Here is an 18,431-nt window from a genome sequence, read left to right as displayed (position 1 = left end):
TTCAGAGCTATTGTAAGGCTTAGGTTTAGGGTTACAGATGGACTAGCTTTATGGTTAGAGTTAGGTTTAAGGTTAGGGTTTGGGCTAGGTTTACGTTTACGGTTATGGTTAGGGTTAGGATTTGGTTGAAGTTTAGCACAGGCTGAGGGTTACTTTTAGGGTTAGGGCTAGAGTTTGGGTTTGTGTTCAGGTTAGTGTTATGGTTAGATTTAGGGTCCAGTTTAGGGTTAGGGGTTAGGTTTAGTGTTAGGGTTAGTTTTAGGTTTAGGGTTAGTGTGAACTTCAGGTTAAGGGTGAGAGTTAGGGTTAGGGTTAGGATTAGGGTTAGTGTTAGACGTTAGGTTTAGGGTGCTAGTTTTAGGTTTATGGTTAGGGTAGGTTTAAGTTTAGGGTTAATGTTAGGGTTAGTGTTAGATTAGGGTTACTGTTCGTGTTAGGGTTACAGTTAGGGTTAGGGATAGCATTAGGTTTAGGGTTAGGAATATAGTTAGGGGTTAGGGTGAGGGTTGGGGATATGCTGAGGGTTAGGTTTAGCTTTACAGTTAAGGTGAGGGTTTAGGGTAATTGTTATGGTTAGGGTTAGAGTTAGGGTCATGGTGAAGTTTCAGTTAATAGTGGGGTTCAGGGTTAATGTTAGATTTAGGGTTAAGGTTAGTGTTAGGGTTAGGGTTAGGTTAGGGTTAAGGTTGCGGTCGGGTTAGGGTTAAGACTAGGTTTACGGTAAAGTGTAAGGCTAGGTTAGGGTTAGGTTTAGAGTTAGTGCTAGGGTTTAGGGTTAGGGTTAAGGTCAGGTTTAGAGTTATTGTTAGGTTTACGGTTAAGGTTAGGGTAGAGTTAAGGTTAAGGTTAAGGTTAAGGTTAAGGTTAGGGTAAGAGTTAGGTTTACGTCAGGTTTAGGGTTAGGATGAGGGATAGGGTTAGGGGTAGGGAAAGGGTTAGGGTTTCGTGTGAGGATTAGTGTTACGTTTACATTAAGCTGAAGTTTTTGGGTGTTACAGTAAGGTTTCGGGTTAGAGTTAGGTTAGGTTTAGAGTTAGGGCTAGAGTATGGTGATAGTGCTTTAGGCTTAGGTTTAGGGTGGAATTTAGGTTAAGGATGAGGGTTAGGGTTGGGGTAGGTGTTTGGATTAATGTTAGGGTCGGGTTTAGGGTTTTGGTTTAGAGTTCAGGTTAGATTCAGGGTTAGGGTTAGATTTAGGTTTCGGGTTAGGGTTAGGTTTAGTGTTAGTTTAGCTTAGGGTTAGGGTTTGAATGAAGTTAGGGTAGGTTTAGGGTTATGGTTAGGTTGAAATTTTGGTTAAGTGTGAGGGTTTGGTTTCGGGTTAGGGTTAGAGTTAGGGTTAGTGGTTAAGGTTAGGTTTAGGGTTAAGGTTAGGTTTAGGCTAAGCATTAGGGTTAGAGTTAGGGTTAGTGGTTAGTGTTTCAGTTAGGTTTAGGATAGGGTTATAATTAAGGTTAAGTTTAGGGTTACGGTAAGAGTTAGATTTACGTTTACAGTTAAGGTGAGGGTTTTGCGTAACTCTTACGGTTAGGGTTAGGGCTAGGTTTAGGGTGAGAGTTGGGTTAGGGGTTAGGTTTAGGTTAAGTTTATGGTAGGCTTAAAGTTAGGGTTAAGGTTAGGTTAGGGTTAGGGTCAGGGTTAGGATTAGAATTAGGTTTAGGGTGAGGGTTAGGGTCAGAGTTATTGTAAGGGTTAGGTTTGGGGTTACAGGTGGGCCAAGGTTAAGGTTAGGGTCAGGGTTAAAGTTAGGGTGTGCTTTAGATTAGGGATAGGGTGAAGTTTAAGATAGGGTGAGGGTTAGGGTTATGGCTAAGGTTTGCTTGAGTTTTCAGGTTAGTGTTAAGGTTATGTTTAGGGTTAGGAATAAGTTTATGGGTTCTGTTTACTTTTAGGGTTGGGGTAGATTTTAGGTTAGGGTTAAGTTCAGTGTTACGGTTAGGGTTAGGTTTACGGTTTGTGTTAGGCATTGTGGTTGGTGTGAGGATTAGGTTTAGGATTAGAGTTGGGTAGGGTTAGGATTATGGTTATGGTAAGGTGTTAGGGATTAGAGGAGTAGTTTTGGGTTAGGGCTTGGGTGAGGGTTCCGGTTAGGCATTGTGGTTCTGGTCATGGTTAGGTTTGGTTTAGGGTTAGGGTTAGTTTTATGATTAGGTTTAGGGTTAGTGTTAGAGTTAGGGTTAGGCTTTGGTGCTAGGGGTTAGGTTTTGGGTTAGGGTTAGGGTTATCGTTAGGGCTTAGGTTTTCAGGTGAGTGTTAGGGTTAGGGTTAGGGATAGCATTAGGGTTAGCTTTTGGGGGTACGGTTAGGGGTTAGGTGAGGGTTACAGTTAGTATTGCAGTTAAGGTTAGGTTTTAGGGCAAGTGTTAGGATTAGGGTTAGAGTTAGAGTTAGGGTTAGGTTTAGGGTTAGGTGCAGGGTAAGTTTTAGGTTTAAGTCCTGGTTTAGGGCTAGAGTTAGTGTTCTATTTAGGGTCAAGTTTAGAGTTCGGGTTAGGTTTAGGATTAGGTCTATTGTTGGCCTTAGGATTAGGGTTAGGTTCAGAGCTATTGTAAGGCTTAGGTTTAGGGTTACAGATGGACTAGCTTTACGGTTAGAGTTAGGTTTAAGGTTAGGGTTTGGGCTAGGTTTACGTTTACGGTTATGGTTAGGGTTAGGATTTGGTTGAAGTTTAGCATAGGCTGAGGGTTACTTTTAGGGTTAGGGCTAGAGTTTGGGTTTGTGTTCAGGTTAGTGTTATGGTTAGATTTAGGGTCCAGTTTAGGGTTAGGGGTTAGGTTTAGTGTTAGAGTTAGTTTTAGGTTTAGGGTGAGTGTGAAGTTTAGGTTAAGGGTGAGAGTTAGGGTTGGGGTAGGTGTTTGGATTAATGTTAGGGTCAGGTTTAGGGTTTTGGTTTAGAGTTCAGGTTAGATTCAGGGTTAGGGTTAGATTTAGGTTTCGGGTTAGGGTTAGGTTTAGTGTTAGTTTAGCTTAGGGTTAGGGTTTGAATGAAGTTAGGGTAGGTTTAGGGTTATGGTTAGGTTGAAATTTTGGTTAAGTGTGAGGGTTTGGTTTCGGGTTAGGGTTAGAGTTAGGGTTAGTGGTTAAGGTTAGGTTTAGGGTTACGATTAGGTTTAGGCTAAGCATTAGGGTTAGAGTTAGGGTTAGTGGTTAGTGTTTCAGTTAGGTTTAGGATAGGGTTATAATTAAGGTGAAGTTTAGGGTTACGGTAAGTGTTAGATTTACGTTTACAGTTCAGGTGAGGGTTTTGCGTAACTCTTACGGTTAGGGTTAGGGCTAGGTTTAGGGTGAGAGTTGGGTTAGGGGTTAGGTTTAGGTTAAGTTTATGGTAGGCTTAAAGTTAGGGTTAAGGTTAGGTTAGGGTTAGGGTCAGGGTTAGGATTAGAATTAGGTTTCGGGCGAGGGTTAGTGTCAGAGTTATTATAAGGGTTAGGTTTAGGGTTACAGATGGGCCAAGGTTAAGGTTAGGGTTAGGTTTAGCGGTAGGGTTAGGGTTAAAGTTAGGGTTAGCTTTAGGTTAGGGATAGGGTGAAGTAAAGTAGGGTGAGGGTTAGGGTTATGGCTAAGGTTTGGGTTCGTTTTCAGGTTAGTGTTAAGTTTATGTTTAGGGTTAGGGTTAAGTTTATGGGTTGTGTTTAGTTTTAGGGTTAGGGTTAGATTTTAGGTTAGGGTTAAGTTAAGTGTAACAGTTAGGGTTACGATTTGTGTTAGGCATTGTGGTTGGGGTGAGTGTTAGGTTTATGGTTAGGGTTGGGTAGAGTTAGGATTATGGTTATGGTAAGGTGTTAGGGTGTAGAGGTGTAGTTTAGGGTTAGGGTTTGGGTGAGGGTTTCGGTTAGGCATTGTGGTTCTGGTCATGGTTAAGTTTGGTTCAGTGTTAGGGTTAGGTTTCTGATTAGGTTTCGGGTTAGTGTTAGAGTTAGGGTGAGGGATAGTGTTAAGGTTTAGGTTAGGTTTTGGTGTTATGGGTTAGGGTTTGCGTTAGGGTTAGTGTTATCTTTATGGCTTAGGGGTTTCAGGTTAGTGTTGTGGTTAGGGCTAGGGTTAGCATTAGGGTTAGGGTTGTGGGCTACGGTTAGGGGTTAGAGTGAAGGTTATGGTTAGTTTTACAGTTAAGGTGAGGGTTTAGGGTAAGTGTTCTGATTAGGGTAGAGCTCGAGTTAGCGTAAGGGTTAGGTGTAGGGTAATATTTAGGTTTACGTCCAAGTTTAGGGTTAGAGTTAGTGTTGTATTTAGGGTCAGAGCTACTGTTCTATTTAGGGTCAAGTTTAGAGTTAGGGTTAGGTTTAGGATTAGGATTATGTTTAGGGTTAGGGTTAGGTTCAGGGCTATCGTAAGGGTTAGGTTTAGGGTTTCAGATGGACTAGTGTTATGGTTAGAGTTAGGTTTAAGGTAAGGGTTTTGCTTAGGTTTAGGTTAGGGCTAAGGTTAGGGTTAGGGTTTGGATGATGTTTAGGCTAGGGTGAGGGTTATTTTTATGGTTAGGGCTGGAGTTTGGGTTTGTGCTCACGTTACTTTTAAGGTCAGGTTTAGGGTTTGGGTTAGGGTTAGGGGTTATGTTTAGGGTTAGATTTACGAATAGGGTTAGTATTAGTGTGAAGTTCAGGTTAAGTGGGAGGGTTAGGATAAGGGTTAGGATTAGGGTTAGAATTATAATGTTAGACATTAGGTTTAGGGTGTTAGGTTTAGGTTTATGGTTAGGCTAGTCTTAAGTTTAAGGTTAATGTTAGGGTTAGGATTAGATTAGGGTTACTCTTCGTGTTAGAGTTAGGGTTAGGGATAAGTTTAGGGATAGCATTAGGTTTAGGGTTGGGGACACGGTTAAGGGTTAGGGTGTGTGTTAGTGTTAGGTTTACCGTTAAGGAGAGGGTTTAGGTTAATTGTTATGGTTAGGGTTAGAGTTAGAGTTAGGGTTAGGGTTAGGGTGAAGTTTCAGTTAATAGTGAGGGTTAGGGTTAAGGTTAGAGTTAGGGTTAAGGTTAGTGTCAGGGTTAGGTTTAGGGTTAGGGTTACAGTAGGGGTAAGGTTACTGTGAAGGCTAGGTTTACAGTAAAGGGTAGTGCTGGGTTAGGGTTAGAGTTACGTTTAGAGTTATTGTTAGGCTTAAGTTTAGGGTTTAGAGTTAATGTTAAGGTTAATTTTAGGGTTAGGGTAAGGGTTAGGTTTAGTTCAGGGTTAGGGCTAGGATTAGGGATAGGGTTAGGATTGGGGGATGGGTTAGGGATTCGTGTGAGGGTTGGTGTCAGGTTTACAGTTAAGCTGATGTTTTAGGGTGTTACAGTCAGCGTTAGGGTTAGAGTTAGGGTTAGGATTAGGTTTATGCTTAGGATTAGCGTTAGGGTTAGGGTCAGGGTTAGGTGGAGATTTAGTGTCATGTTTAGGTTGTTTTTTTAGTTTTAGGGTTAGGCTTAGTGTGAAGTTTATTTTAATTATGAGGTTTAGGGTTGGGGTTAGGGTTAGGTTATGTTTAGTTTTAGGTTTGGGGTTAGTGTTAGCGTTAGGGTTAGTTTTAGTTTTGGTTAGGGTTTGAATGAATTTAAGGTAGGTTTAGCGTTATGGTTAGGGTGAAATTTTGGTTAAGGGTGAGGGTTTGTTTTAGGTTTAGGGTTAGGGTTAGAGTTCGGGTGAGTGTTTAGGTTTAGGTTTAAGGTTAAGTTTAGGTTTAGGCTAATGATTAGGTTTAGAGTTAGGGTTAGGGGTTACTGTTTCGGTAAGGTTTAGGGTAGGGTTCTGTTTAGGGTTAAGTATAGTGTTAGGGTAAGAGTTAGAGTTCCATTTACAGTTGAGTGTTTTGGGTGTTACTGTTAGGGTTAGGGCTAGGGTTACAGTTAGAGTTAGGGTTAGAGGTTAGGGTTAGGTGTAAATTTATGGTAGCCTTAATGTTAGGTTAAGGTTAGGTTAGGGTTAGGGCCAGGGTTAGGATTAGGTTTAGGGTGAGGGTTAGGGTCAGAGATATTGTAAGGGTTAGGTTTAGGGTTACAAGTGGGCCATGGTTAAGGTTAGGGTTAGGTTTAGGGTTAAAGTTAGGGTTAGCTTTAGGTTAGGGATAGGATGAAGTTTAAGACAGGGTGAGGGTTAGGGTTATGGCTAAGGTTTGGGTTAGTTTTCGGGTTAGTGTTAAGGTTATGTTTAGGGTTAGGGTTAAGTTTATGGGTTGTGTTTAGTTTTAGGGTTAGGGTTAGATTTTAGGTTAGGGTTAAGTTTAGTGTAAACATCTAAGGTTACGGTTTGTGTTAGACATTGTGGTTGGGTGAGGTTTAGGTTTAGGGTTAGGGTTGTGTATGCTTAGGATTATGGTTATGGTAAGGTGTTAGGGGTTAGAAGTGTAGTTTAGGGTTAGGGGTGGGTGAGGGTTCTGGTAAAGCATTGTGGTTCTGACCATGGTTAGGTTTGGTTTAGGGTTACGGTTAGGTTTATGATTAGGTTTCAGGTTAGTGTTCGAGTTAGAGTTAAGGTTTGGGTTAGGCTTTGGTGTTAGGGGTTAGGGTTTGGGTTAGGGTTAGGGTTAGGGTTATTGTTAGGGCTCAGGGGTTCAGGTTAGTGTTAGGGTTAGGGTTACGGATAGCATTAGGGTTAGGGTTGGGGATACGGTTAGGGGTTAGGGTGAGGGTTACGGTTACTTTTACAGTTTAGGTGAGGGTTTAGGTTAAGTGTCATCATTAGGGTTAGAGTTAGGGTTATGGTTAGCTGTAGGGCAATATTTAGGTTTAGGTGCCGGTTTAGTGTTAGAGTCAGTGTTCAATTTAGGGTCAAGGTTAGATTTAGGGTTAGGGTTAGGTTTAGGTCTAGGGTTAGGATTAGGTTTAGGGTTAGGTTCAGGGCTATTGTAAGGGTTAGGTTTAGGGTTACATTTGGACTAGCATTATGGTTAGAGTTCTGTTCAAGGATAGGGTTTGGGTTAGGTTTAGGTTTAGGGTTAGGGTCTGGATGAAGTTTAGGAGAGGGTGAGGGTTATTTTTATGGTTTGGGCTAAAGTTTGGTTTTGTGTTCAGCTTAGTGTTAAGGTTAGGTTTAGGGTTCGGTTTTGGGTTAGGGGTTATGTTTAGGGTTTGGGTTACGCTTTGGTTTAGGGTTAGTGTGAAGTTTAGGTTAAGGGTGAGGGTTAGGATAAAGGTTAGGATTAGGTTTATGGTAAGGTGTTAGTGGTTAGAGGTGTAGTTTAGGGTTAGGGTTTGGGTGAGGGTTCCGGTTAGGAATTGTGGTTCTGGTCATGGTTGGGTTTGGTTTAGGTTTATGATTAGGTTTCGGGTTAGTGTTAGAGTTAGGGTGAGAGTTAGGGTTAAGGTATGGATTAGGCTTTGGTGTTAGGGGTTAGGGTTTGTGTTAGAGTTAGGGTTATCGTTAGGGCTCAGGGGTTTCAGGTTAGTTTTAGGGTTAAGGTTAGGGATTGCATTAGGGTTAGGTTTGGGGGATACGGTTAGGGGTTAGGGTGAGGGTTACGGTTAGTTTTACAGTTAAAGTGTGGGTTTAGGATAAGTGTTATGATTAGGGTTAGAGTTGGAGTTATTTTTAGGTTTAGGGTTAGGTGTAGGGGAAGATTTAGGTTTAGGTCCAGGTTTAGGGTTAGAGTTAGTGTTCTCTCTAGGGTCAAGGGTGCAGTTAGGGTTAGGTTAGGATTAGGTCTAGGGCTAGGATTAGGTTTAGGGTTAATTTCAGGGCTATTGTAAGGGTTAGGTTTAGGGTTACAGATGGACTAGCGCTATAGTTAGAGGTAGGTTTAAGGTTAGGGTTTGGGTTAGGTTTAGGTTTAAGGTAGTGTTAGAGTTTGGATGAAGTTTAGGATAGGGTGAGGGTTATTTTTATGGTTAGGGCTAGAGTTTGGGTTTGTGTTCAGGTTAGCTTTAAGGCTAGGGTTCAGGTTAGGGTTAGGGGTTATGTTTAGGGTTAGGGTTATGTTTTTTTTTTTTTTTTTTTTTTTTTTTTTTTTATAATAACTTTTATTAAGCTTCAAGTGAACGTTTACAAATCCAATCAGTCTGTCACATATAAGTTTACATACATCTCACTCCCTACTCCCACTTACTCTCCCCGTCTTGAGTCAGCCCTTTCAGTCTCTCCTTTCTTGACAATTTTGCCGGCTTCCCTCTCTCTCTATCCTCCCATCCCCCCTCCAGGCAAGAGTTGCCAACACAATCTCAAGTGTCCACCTGATATAATTAGCTCACTCTTCATCAGCATCTCTCTCCCACCCGCTGACCAGTCCCTTTCATTTCTGATGAGTTGTCTTCGGGGATGGTTCCTGTCCTGTGTCAGCTGAAGGTCTGGGGAGCATGGCCGCCGGAATTCCTCCAGTCTCAGTCAGACCATTAAGTTTGGTCTTGTTATGAGAATTTGGGGTCTGCATCCCACTGATCTCCTGCTCCCTCAGGGGTCCTCTGCTGTGCTCCCTGTCAGGGCAGTCATCGATTGTGGCCGGGCACCAACTAGTTCTTCTGGTCTCAGGATGATGTAGGTCTCTGGTTCATGTGGCCCTTTCTGTCTCTTGGGCTCTTAGTTGTCATGTGGGCTTGGTGTTCTTCATTTTCCTTTGCTCCAGGTGGGTTGAGACCAATTGCTGCATCTTAGATGGCTGCTTGTTAGCATTTAAGACCCCAGACGCCACATTTCGAAGTGGGATGCAGAATGATTTCATAATAGAATTATTTTGCCAATTGACTTAGAAGTCCCCGCAAACCATGTTCCCCAGACCCCCGCGCTTGCTCCGCTGACCTTTGAAGCATTCATTTTATCCCGGAAACTTCTTTGCTTTTGGTCCAGTCCAATTGAGCTGACCTTCCATGTATTGAGTGTTGTCTTTCCCTTCACCTAAAGCAGTTCTTATCTACTGATTAATCAATAAAAAACCCTCTCCCACCCTCCCTCCCTCCCCCCCTCGTAACCACAAAAGTATGTGTTCTTCTCAGGTTTACTATTTCTCAAGATCTTATAATAGTGGTCTTATACAATATTTGTCCTTTTGCCTCTGACTAATTTTGCTCAGCATAATGCCTTCCAGGTTCCTCCATGTTATGAAATGTTTCAGAGATTCGTCACTGTTCTTTATCGATGCGTAGTATTCCATTGTGTGAATATACCACAATTTATTTACCCATTCATCCGTTGATGGACACCTTGGTTGCTTCCAACTTTTTGCTATTGTAAACAGAGCTGCAATAAACATGGGTGTGCATATATCTGTTTGTATGAAGGCTCTTGTATCTCTAGGGTATATTCCTAGGAGTGGGATTTCTGGGTTGTATGGTAGTTCTATTTCTAACTGTTTAAGATAACGCCAGATAGATTTCCAAAGTGGTTGTACCATTTTACATTCCCACCAGCAGTGTATGAGAGTTCCAATCTCTCCGCAGCCTCTCCAACATTTATTATTTTGTGTTTTTTGGATTAATGCCAGCCTTGCTGGTGTGAGATGGAATCTCATCGTAGTTTTAATTTGCATTTCTCTAATGGCTAATGATCGAGAGCATTTTCTCATGTATCTGTTGGCTGCCTGAATATCTTCTTTAGTGAAATGTGTGTTCATATCCTTTGCCCACTTCTTGATTGGGTTGTTTGTCTTTTTGTGGTTGAGTTTTGACAGAATCATGTAGATTTTAGAGATCAGGCGCTGGTCGGAGATGTCATAGCTGAAAATTCTTTCCCAATCTGTAGGTGGTCTTTTTACTCTTTTGGTGAAGTCTTTAGATGAGCATAGGTGTTTGATTTTTAGGAGCTCCCAGTTATCGGGTTTCTCTTCATCATTTTTGGTAATGTTTTGTATTCTGTTTATACCTTGTATTAGGGCTCCTAGGGTTGTCCCAATTTTTTCTTCCATGATCTTTATCGTTTTAGTCTTTATGTTTAGGTCTTTGATCCACTTGGAGTTAGTTTTTGTGCATGGTGTGAGGTATGGGTCCTGTTTCATTTTTTTGCAAATGGATATCCAGTTATGCCAGCACCATTTGTTAAAAAGGCTATCTTTTCCCCAGTTAATTGACACTGGTCCTTTGTCAAATATCATCTGCTCATACGTGGATGGATCTATGTCTGGGTTCTCAATTCTGTTCCATTGGTCTATGTGTCTGTTGTTGTACCAATACCAGGCTGTTTTGACTACTGTGGCTGTATAATAGTTTCTGAAGTCAGGTAAGGTGAGGCCTCCCACTTTCTTCTTCTTTTTCAGTAGTGCTTTGCTTATCCGGGGCTTCTTTCCGTTCCATATGAAATTGGTGATTTGTTTCTCTATCCCCTTAAAATATGACATTGGAATTTGGATCGGAAGTGCGTTAAATGTATAGATGGCTTTTGGTAGAATAGACATTTTTACTATGTTAAGTCTTCCTATCCATGAGCAGGGTATGTTTTTCCACTTAAGTATGTCCTTTTGAATTTCTTGTAGTAGAGCTTTGTAGTTTTCTTTGTATAGGTCTTTTACATCCTTGGTAAGATTTATTCCTAAGTATCTTATCTTCTTGGGGGCTATTGTGAATGGTATTGATTTGGTTATTTCCTCTTCGGTGTTCTTTTTGTTGATGTAGAGGAATCCAAGTGATTTTTGTATGTTTATTTTATAACCTGAGACTCTGCCAAACTCTTCTATTAGTTTCAGTAGTTTTCTGGAGGATTCCTTAGGGTTTTCTGTGTATATAATCATGTCATCTGCAAATAGTGATAACTTTACTTCTTCCTTGCCAATCCGGATACCTTTTATTTCTTTGTCTAGCCTGATTGCCCTGGCTAAGACTTCCAACACGATGTTGAATAAGAGCGGTGATAAAGGGCATCCTTGTCTGGTTCCCGTTCTCAAGGGAAATGCTTTCAGGTTCTCTCCATTTAGAGTGACATTGGCTGTTGGCTTTGCATAGATGCCCTTTATTATGTTGAGGAATTTTCCTTCAATTCCTATTTTGGTAAGAGTTTTTATCATGAATGGGTGTTGGACTTTGTCAAATGCCTTTTCTGCATCAATTGATAAGATCATGTGGTTTTTGTCTTTTGTTTTATTTATGTGATGGATTACATTAATGGTTTTTCTGATATTAAACCAGCCTTGCATACCTGGTATAAATCCCACTTGATCAGGGTGAATTATTTTTTTGATGTGTTGTTGGATTCTATTGGCTAGAATTTTGTTGAGGATTTTTGCATCAATGTTCATGAGGGATATAGGTCTATAATTTTCTTTTTTTGTAATGTCTTTACCTGGTTTTGGTATCAGGGAGATGGTGGCTTCATAGAATGAGTTGGGTAGTATTCCGTCATTTTCTATGCTTTGGAATACCTTTAGTAGTAGTGGTGTTAACTCTTCTCTGAAAATTTGGTAGAACTCTGCAGTGAAGCCGTCCGGGCCGGGACTTTTTTTTGTTGGGAGTTTTTTGATTACCGTTTCAATCTCTTTTTTTGTTATGGGTCTATTTAGTTGTTCTACTTCTGAATGTGTTAGTTTAGGTAGGTAGTGTTTTTCCAGGAATTCATCCATTTCTTCTAGGTTTTCAAATTTGTTAGAGTACAATTTTTCATAATAATCTGAAATGATTCTTTTAATTTCATTTGGTTCTGTTGTGATGTGGTCCTTCTCATTTCTTATTCGGGTTATTTGTTTCCTTTCCTGTATTTCTTTAGTCAGTCTAGCCAATGGTTTATCAATTTTGTTAATTTTTTCAAAGAACCAGCTTTTGGCTTTGTTAATTCTTTCAATTGTTTTTCTGTTCTCTAATTCATTTAGTTCAGCTCTAATTTTTATTATTTGTTTTCTTCTGGTGCCTGATGGATTCTTTTGTTGCTCACTTTCTATTTGTTCAAGTTGTAGGGACAGTTCTCTGATTTTGGCTCTTTCTTCTTTTTGTATGTGTGCATTTAGTGATATAAATTGGCCTCTGAGCACTGCTTTTGCTGTGTCCCAGAGGTTTTGATAGGAAGTATTTTCATTCTCGTTGCTTTCTATGAATTTCCTTATTCCCTCCTTGATGTCTTCTATAACCCAGTCTTTTTTCAGGAGGGTATTGTTCATTTTCCAAGTATTTGATTTCTTTTCCCTCGTTTTTCTGTTATTGATCTCTAGTTTTATTGCCTTGTGATCTGAGAAGATGCTTTGTAATATTTCGATGTTTTGGACTCTGCAAAGGTTTGTTTTATGTCCTAATATGTGGTCTATTCTAGAGAATGTTCCATGTGCGCTGGAAAAAAAAGTATATTTTGCAGCAGTTGGGTGGAGAGTTCTGTATAAGTCAATGAGGTCAAGTTGGTTGATTGTTGTAATTAGATCTTCCGTGTCTCTGTTGAGCTTCTTGCTGGATGTCCTGTCCTTCTCCGAAAGTGGTGTGTTGAAGTCTCCTACTATAATTGTGGAGGTATCTATCTCGCTTTTCAGTTCTGTTAAAATTTGATTTATGTATCTTGCAGCCCTGTCATTGGGTGCGTAAATATTTAATATGGTTATGTCTTCCTGATCAATTGTCCCTTTTATCATTATATAGTGTCCTTCTTTATCCTTTGTGGTGGATTTAAGTCTAAAGTCTATTTTGTCAGAAATTAATATTGCTACTCCTCTTCTTTTTTGCTTATTGTTTGCTTGATATACTTTTTTCCATCCTTTGAGTTTTAGTTTATTTGAGTCTCTAAGTCTAAGGTGTGTCTCTTGTAGGCAGCATATAGATGGATCGTGTTTCTTTATCCAGTCTGTGACTCTCTGTCTCTTTATTGGTGCATTTAGTCCATTTACATTCAGGGTAATTATAGATAAATAAGTTTTTAGTGCTGTCATTTTGATGCCTTTTTATGTATGTTGTTGACAATTTCATTTTTCCACATACTTTTTTGTGCTGAGGCGTTTTTCTTAGTAAATTGTGAGATCCTCATTTTCATAGTGTTTGACTTTATGTTAGTTGAGTCGTTACGTTTTTCTTGGTTTTTGTCTTGAGTTATAGAGTTGTTATACCTTTTTGTGGTTACCTCATTATATACCCCTATTTTTCTAAGTAAAAACCTAACTTGTATTGTTCTATATCGCCTTGTATCACTCTCCATATGGCAGTTCAATGCCTCCTGTATTTAGTCCCTCTTTTTGATTATTGTGATCTTTTACCTATTGACTTCCATGATTCCCTGTTATGTGTATTTTTTTTTTTTAATTAATCTTAATTTGTTTGTTTTTGTGATTTCCCTATTTGAGTTGATATCAGGACGTTCTGTTTTGTGACCTTGTGTTGTGCTGATATCTGATATTATTGGTTCTCTGACCAAACAATATCCTTTAGTATTTCTTGTAGCTTTGGTTTGGTTTTTGCAAATTCTCTAAACTTGTGTTTGTCTGTAAATATCTTAATTTCGCCTTCATATTTCAGAGAGAGTTTTGCTGGATATATGATCCTTGGCTGGCAGTTTTTCTCCTTCAGTGTTCTGTATATGTCGTCCCATTCCCTTCTTGCCTGCATGGTTTCTGCTGAGTAGTCAGAACATATTCTTATTGATTCTCCCTTGAAGGAAACCTTTCTTTTCTCCCTGGCTGCTTTTAAAATTTTCTGTTTATCTTTGGTTTTGGTGAGTTTGATGATAATATGTCTTGGTGTTTTTCTTTTTGGATCAATCTTAAATGGGGTTCGATGAGCATCTTGGATAGATATCCTTTCGTCTTTCATGATGTCAGGGAAGTTTTCTGTCAGAAGTTCTTCAACTATTTTCTCTGTGTTTTCTGTCCCTCCTCCCTGTTCTGGGACTCCAATCACCCGCAGGTTATCCTTCTTGATAGAGTCCCACATAATTCTTAGGGTTTCTTCATTTTTTTTAATTCTTTTATCTGATTTTTTTTCAGCTATGTTGGTGTTAATTCCCTGGTCCTCCAGATGTCCCAGTCTGCATTCTAATTGCTCGAGTCTGCTCCTCTGACTTCCTATTACGTTGTCTAATTCTGTTATTTTATTGTTAATCTTTTGGATTTCTACATGTTGTCTCTCTATGGATTCTTGCAACTTATTAATTTTTCCAGTATGTTCTTGAATAATCTTTTTGAGTTCTTCAACAGTTTTATCAGTGTGTTCCTTGGCTTTTTCTGCAGATATCCTAATTTCATTTGTGATATCATTAAGCATTCTGTAAATTAGTTTTTTATATTCTGTATCTGATAATTCCAAAATTGTATCTTCATTTGGGAAAGATTTTGATTCTTTTGTTTGGGGGGTTGGAGAAGCTGTCCCGGTCTGCTTCTTTAAGTGGTTTGATATGGATTGTTGTCTCCGAGCCATCACTGGGAAACTAGTTTTTCCAGAAAATCCGCTAAAAAAAAAACTGCAGTCAGATCCCTATCAGAGTTCTCCCTTTGGCTCAGGCTATTCAGATGTTAATGAAGCCGCCTGGGAAGGGTGGGGGAGGGAACAGAGAGATAGGAGAGTAGCACCTCAGAATATAGCCAGAGTTGCTTGTCTTGCTTGGAATGACTGTTATATCTGAGATTCCCGCGGGCGCGTCGCCTATGTGTGCTGGCTGTGTGGAGATTGCCCCCGGGGGGTCTGGCCCGCTGGAGTCACGGTCAGATCCTCCGCTTCCAGCCCCACGCCCAGCGTCAAGGCTCCCCTACTGGGACGGTGCACTCTCAACTCCAAAATCAGTCGCTGCCTCCCGGGGACTTCTCGTCTCTCCAGCCGCGTGGCCGTGCCGCCCCCGTGAACTAGGTGGGCCCCCTCCCGGGGTTAGTTCAGATGGGTGGAGTAGCTCCCTGTGCTTGTGCCGCGACCGAGTGTCCTGGCTGGAACGCTGTTCTCCCCACTCCAATACCAGTCGCTGCCTCCCGGGGACTTCTCCTACCGGCTGCGTCCCACGCCGCCCGCGTGACCCGGCTGGTCCCCTTCCCGGGGTTAGTTCAGGGGGTGGAGCAACTCTCCGTGTTTATGGCGTACCTGCGTGCAGTCCTAATCCCTGCAGGACGGTTCCCCGGCTCGGATGCTGCTCTTTCTGCTCCAAGATCAGTCACTGCCTCCCGGGGACTTCTCCTACCGGCTGCGTCCCACGCCGCCCGTGGAACCAGCTGGTCCCCCTCCCGGGGTTAGTTCAAGGGGGTGGAGCAGGTCTCTGTGCTTGTGCCGTACCTGACTGGTACGCTGGCTCCAGGCTCTGGAAACAATCGCTGCTTCCCCGTATTAGTTCGTTCTCCGTCTCTAAATCTGTGTTTGTTGTTCAGGGTTCGTAGATTGTTATGTATGTGATCGATTCACTTGTTTTTCCGTGTCTTTGTTGTAAGAGGGATCCGAGGTAGCGTCTGCCTAGTCCGCCATCTTGGCTCCGCCCCTAGGGTTATGTTTTGGTTTAGGGTTAGTGTGAAGTTTAGGTTAAGGGTGAGGGTTAGGATAAGAGTTAGAATTAGGGTCAGGATTATAGTTAGTGTTAGAGGTTAGATTTACGATGCTAACGTTAGGTTTATGGTTAGGGTTGGGTTAATGTTAGAGTTAGGGTTAGATTAGGTTTAATGTTCGTGTTTGGGTTAGGGATAGGGTGAGGGATAGCATTAGGTTTAGGGTTGGGGATACGGTTAGGGGTTAGGGTGAGGGTTGTGGTTAGGGTGTGGGTTAGGGTTAGGTTTACAGTTAAGGTGAGGGTTTAGGGTAAGTGTTATAGTTAGGGTTCGAGTTAGAGTTTGGGTTAGGTTTAGGGTGAAGTTTCAGCTAGTAGTCAGGGTCAGGGTAAGGGTTAGGGTTAAGATTACAGTTAGGGTTAAGTTTAGTGTTAGGTTTAGGGTTAGGGTAGGGGTAAGGTTAGGGTTAAGGCTAGGTTTACGGTAAAGGGTAGGGCTAGGTTAGGGTTAGGTTTAGAGTTAGAGCTAGTACTAGGGTTTAGGGTAAGAGGTAGGGTCAGGTTTAGAGTTTTTGTTAGTTTTAGGGTGGAGTTAAGGTTAAGCTTAGCGTTAGGGTAAGTGTTAGGTTTAGGTCAGGGTTAAGGTTAGGATTAGGGATACGGTTAGGGTTAGGGAAAGGGTTAGGTGTTCGTGGGAGGGTTAGTGTTAGGTTTACACTTAAGCTGACGTTTTACAGTGTTACGGTTAGGTCAGGGTTGTAGTTAGGGTTAGGATGAGGTTTAGGTTTAGGGCTATATTTAGGGGATAGTTTAGGGTTAGGTTTAGTTTTAGGGTTAAGGTTAGGCTTAGGTTTATCTTGAAATTTATGTTAAGGATGAGGGTTAGGGTTAGCGTTAGGGTTAGGTGTTTGGGTTAAGGTTAGGGTTAGGTTTAGGGTTTGGGTTAGGGTTAGGTGTTTTGGTTAATGTTAGGGTCAGGTTTAGGGTAAGGGTTAGGGTTCGGTTTAGGATCAGGCTTAGGGTTCGGATTAGAATTAGGGTTAGTGGTTAGGGTTAGGCTTAGGGTTAAGGTTAGGTTTAGGCTAAAGATCAGGATTTGATTTCGAGTTAGGTGTTAGTGTTTCGGTTAGGTTTAGGGTAGGGTTATATTTAGGGTTAGGTTAAGAGTTAGATTTATGTTTACAGTTAAGGTGAGGGTTTTGGGTAAGTGTTACTTTTAGGGTTAGGGTTAGGTTTAGGGCTAGGGCTAGGGTTAGGTTTAGATTTCGGGTTACCGGTTAGGGTTAGGTTTAAGTTTATGGTAGGGTAAAGTTAGGGTTAGGGTTTGGTTAGGGTTCGGGTCAGGGTTAGGATTAGGATTAGGTTTAGGGTGAGGGTTAGGGTCAGAGTTATTGTAAGGGTTAGGTTTGGGGTTACAGGTGGGCCAAGGTTAAGGTTAGGGTCAGGGTTAAAGTTAGGGTGTGCTTTAGATTAGGGATAGGGTGAAGTTTAAGATAGGGTGAGGGTTAGGGTTATGGCTAAGGTTTGCTTGAGTTTTCAGGTTAGTGTCAAGGTTCTGTTTAGGGTTAGGAATAAGTTTATGGGTTCTGTTTACTTTTAGGGTTGGGGTAGATTTTAGGTTAGGGTTAAGTTCAGTGTTACGGTTAGGGTTAGGTTTACGGTTTGTGTTAGGCATTGTGGTTGGTGTGAGGATTAGGTTTAGGATTAGGGTTGGGTAGGGTTAGGATTATGGTTATGGTAAGGTGTTAGGGATTAGAGGAGTAGTTTTGGGTTAGGGCTTGGGTGAGGGTTCCGGTTAGGCATTGTGGTTCTGGTCATGGTTAGGTTTGGTTTAGGGTTAGGGTTAGTTTTATGATTAGGTTTAGGGTTAGTTTTAGAGTTAGGGTTAGGCTTTGGTGCTAGGGGTTAGGTTTTGGGTTAGGGTTAGGGTTATCGTTAGGGCTTAGGTTTTCAGGTGAGTGTTAGGGTTAGGGTTAGGGATAGCATTAGGGTTAGCTTTTGGGGGTACGGTTAGGGGTTAGGTGAGGGTTACAGTTAGTATTGCAGTTAAGGTTAGGTTTTAGGGCAAATGTTAGGATTAGGGTTAGAGTTAGAGTTAGGGTTAGGTTTAGGGTTAGGTGCAGGGTAAGTTTTAGGTTTAAGTCCTTGTTTAGGGTTAGAGTTAGTGTTCTATTTAGGGTCAAGTTTAGAGTTCGGGATAGGTTTAGGATTAGGTCTATTGTTGGGCTTAGGATTAGGGTTAGGTTCAGAGCTATTGTAAGGCTTAGGTTTAGGGTTACAGATGGACTAGCTTTACGGTTAGAGTTAGGTTTAAGGTTAGGGTTTGGGCTAGGTTTACGTTTACGGTTATGGTTAGGGTTAGGATTTGGTTGAAGTTTAGCACAGGCTGAGGGTTACTTTTAGGGTTAGGGCTAGAGTTTGGGTTTGTGTTCAGGTTAGTGTTATGGTTAGATTTAGGGTCCAGTTTAGGGTTAGGGGTTAGGTTTAGTGTTAGGGTTAGTTTTAGGTTTAGGGTTAGTGTGAACTTCAGGTTAAGGGTGAGAGTTAGGGTTAGGGTTAGGATTAGGGTTAGTGTTAGACGTTAGGTTTAGGGTGCTAGTTTTAGGTTTATGGTTAGGGTAGGTTTAAGTTTAGGGTTAATGTTAGGGTTAGTGTTAGATTAGGGTTACTGTTCGTGTTAGGGTTACAGTTAGGGTTAGGGATAGCATTAGGTTTAGGGTTAGGAATATAGTTAGGGGTTAGGGTGAGGGTTGGGGATATGCTGAGGGTTAGGTTTAGCTTTACAGTTAAGGTGAGGGTTTAGGGTAATTGTTATGGTTAGGGTTAGAGTTAGGGTCATGGTGAAGTTTCAGTTAATAGTGGGGTTCAGGGTTAATGTTAGATTTAGGGTTAAGGTTAGTGTTAGGGTTAGGGTTAGGTTAGGGTTAAGGTTGCGGTCGGGTTAGGGTTAAGACTAGGTTTACGGTAAAGTGTAAGGCTAGGTTAGGGTTAGGTTTAGAGTTAGTGCTAGGGTTTAGGGTTAGGGTTAAGGTCAGGTTTAGAGTTATTGTTAGGTTTACGGTTAAGGTTAGGGTAGAGTTAAGGTTAAGGTTAAGGTTAGGGTAAGAGTTAGGTTTACGTCAGGTTTAGGGTTAGGATGAGGGATAGGGTTAGGGGTAGGGAAAGGGTTAGGGTTT

The sequence above is a fragment of the Elephas maximus genome, chromosome 2 (assembly GCF_024166365.1).
Source record: "Elephas maximus indicus isolate mEleMax1 chromosome 2, mEleMax1 primary haplotype, whole genome shotgun sequence".
NCBI classification, from domain to species: Eukaryota; Metazoa; Chordata; class Mammalia; order Proboscidea; family Elephantidae; genus Elephas; species Elephas maximus.
Note: the sequence above shows the minus strand (reverse complement) of the source record.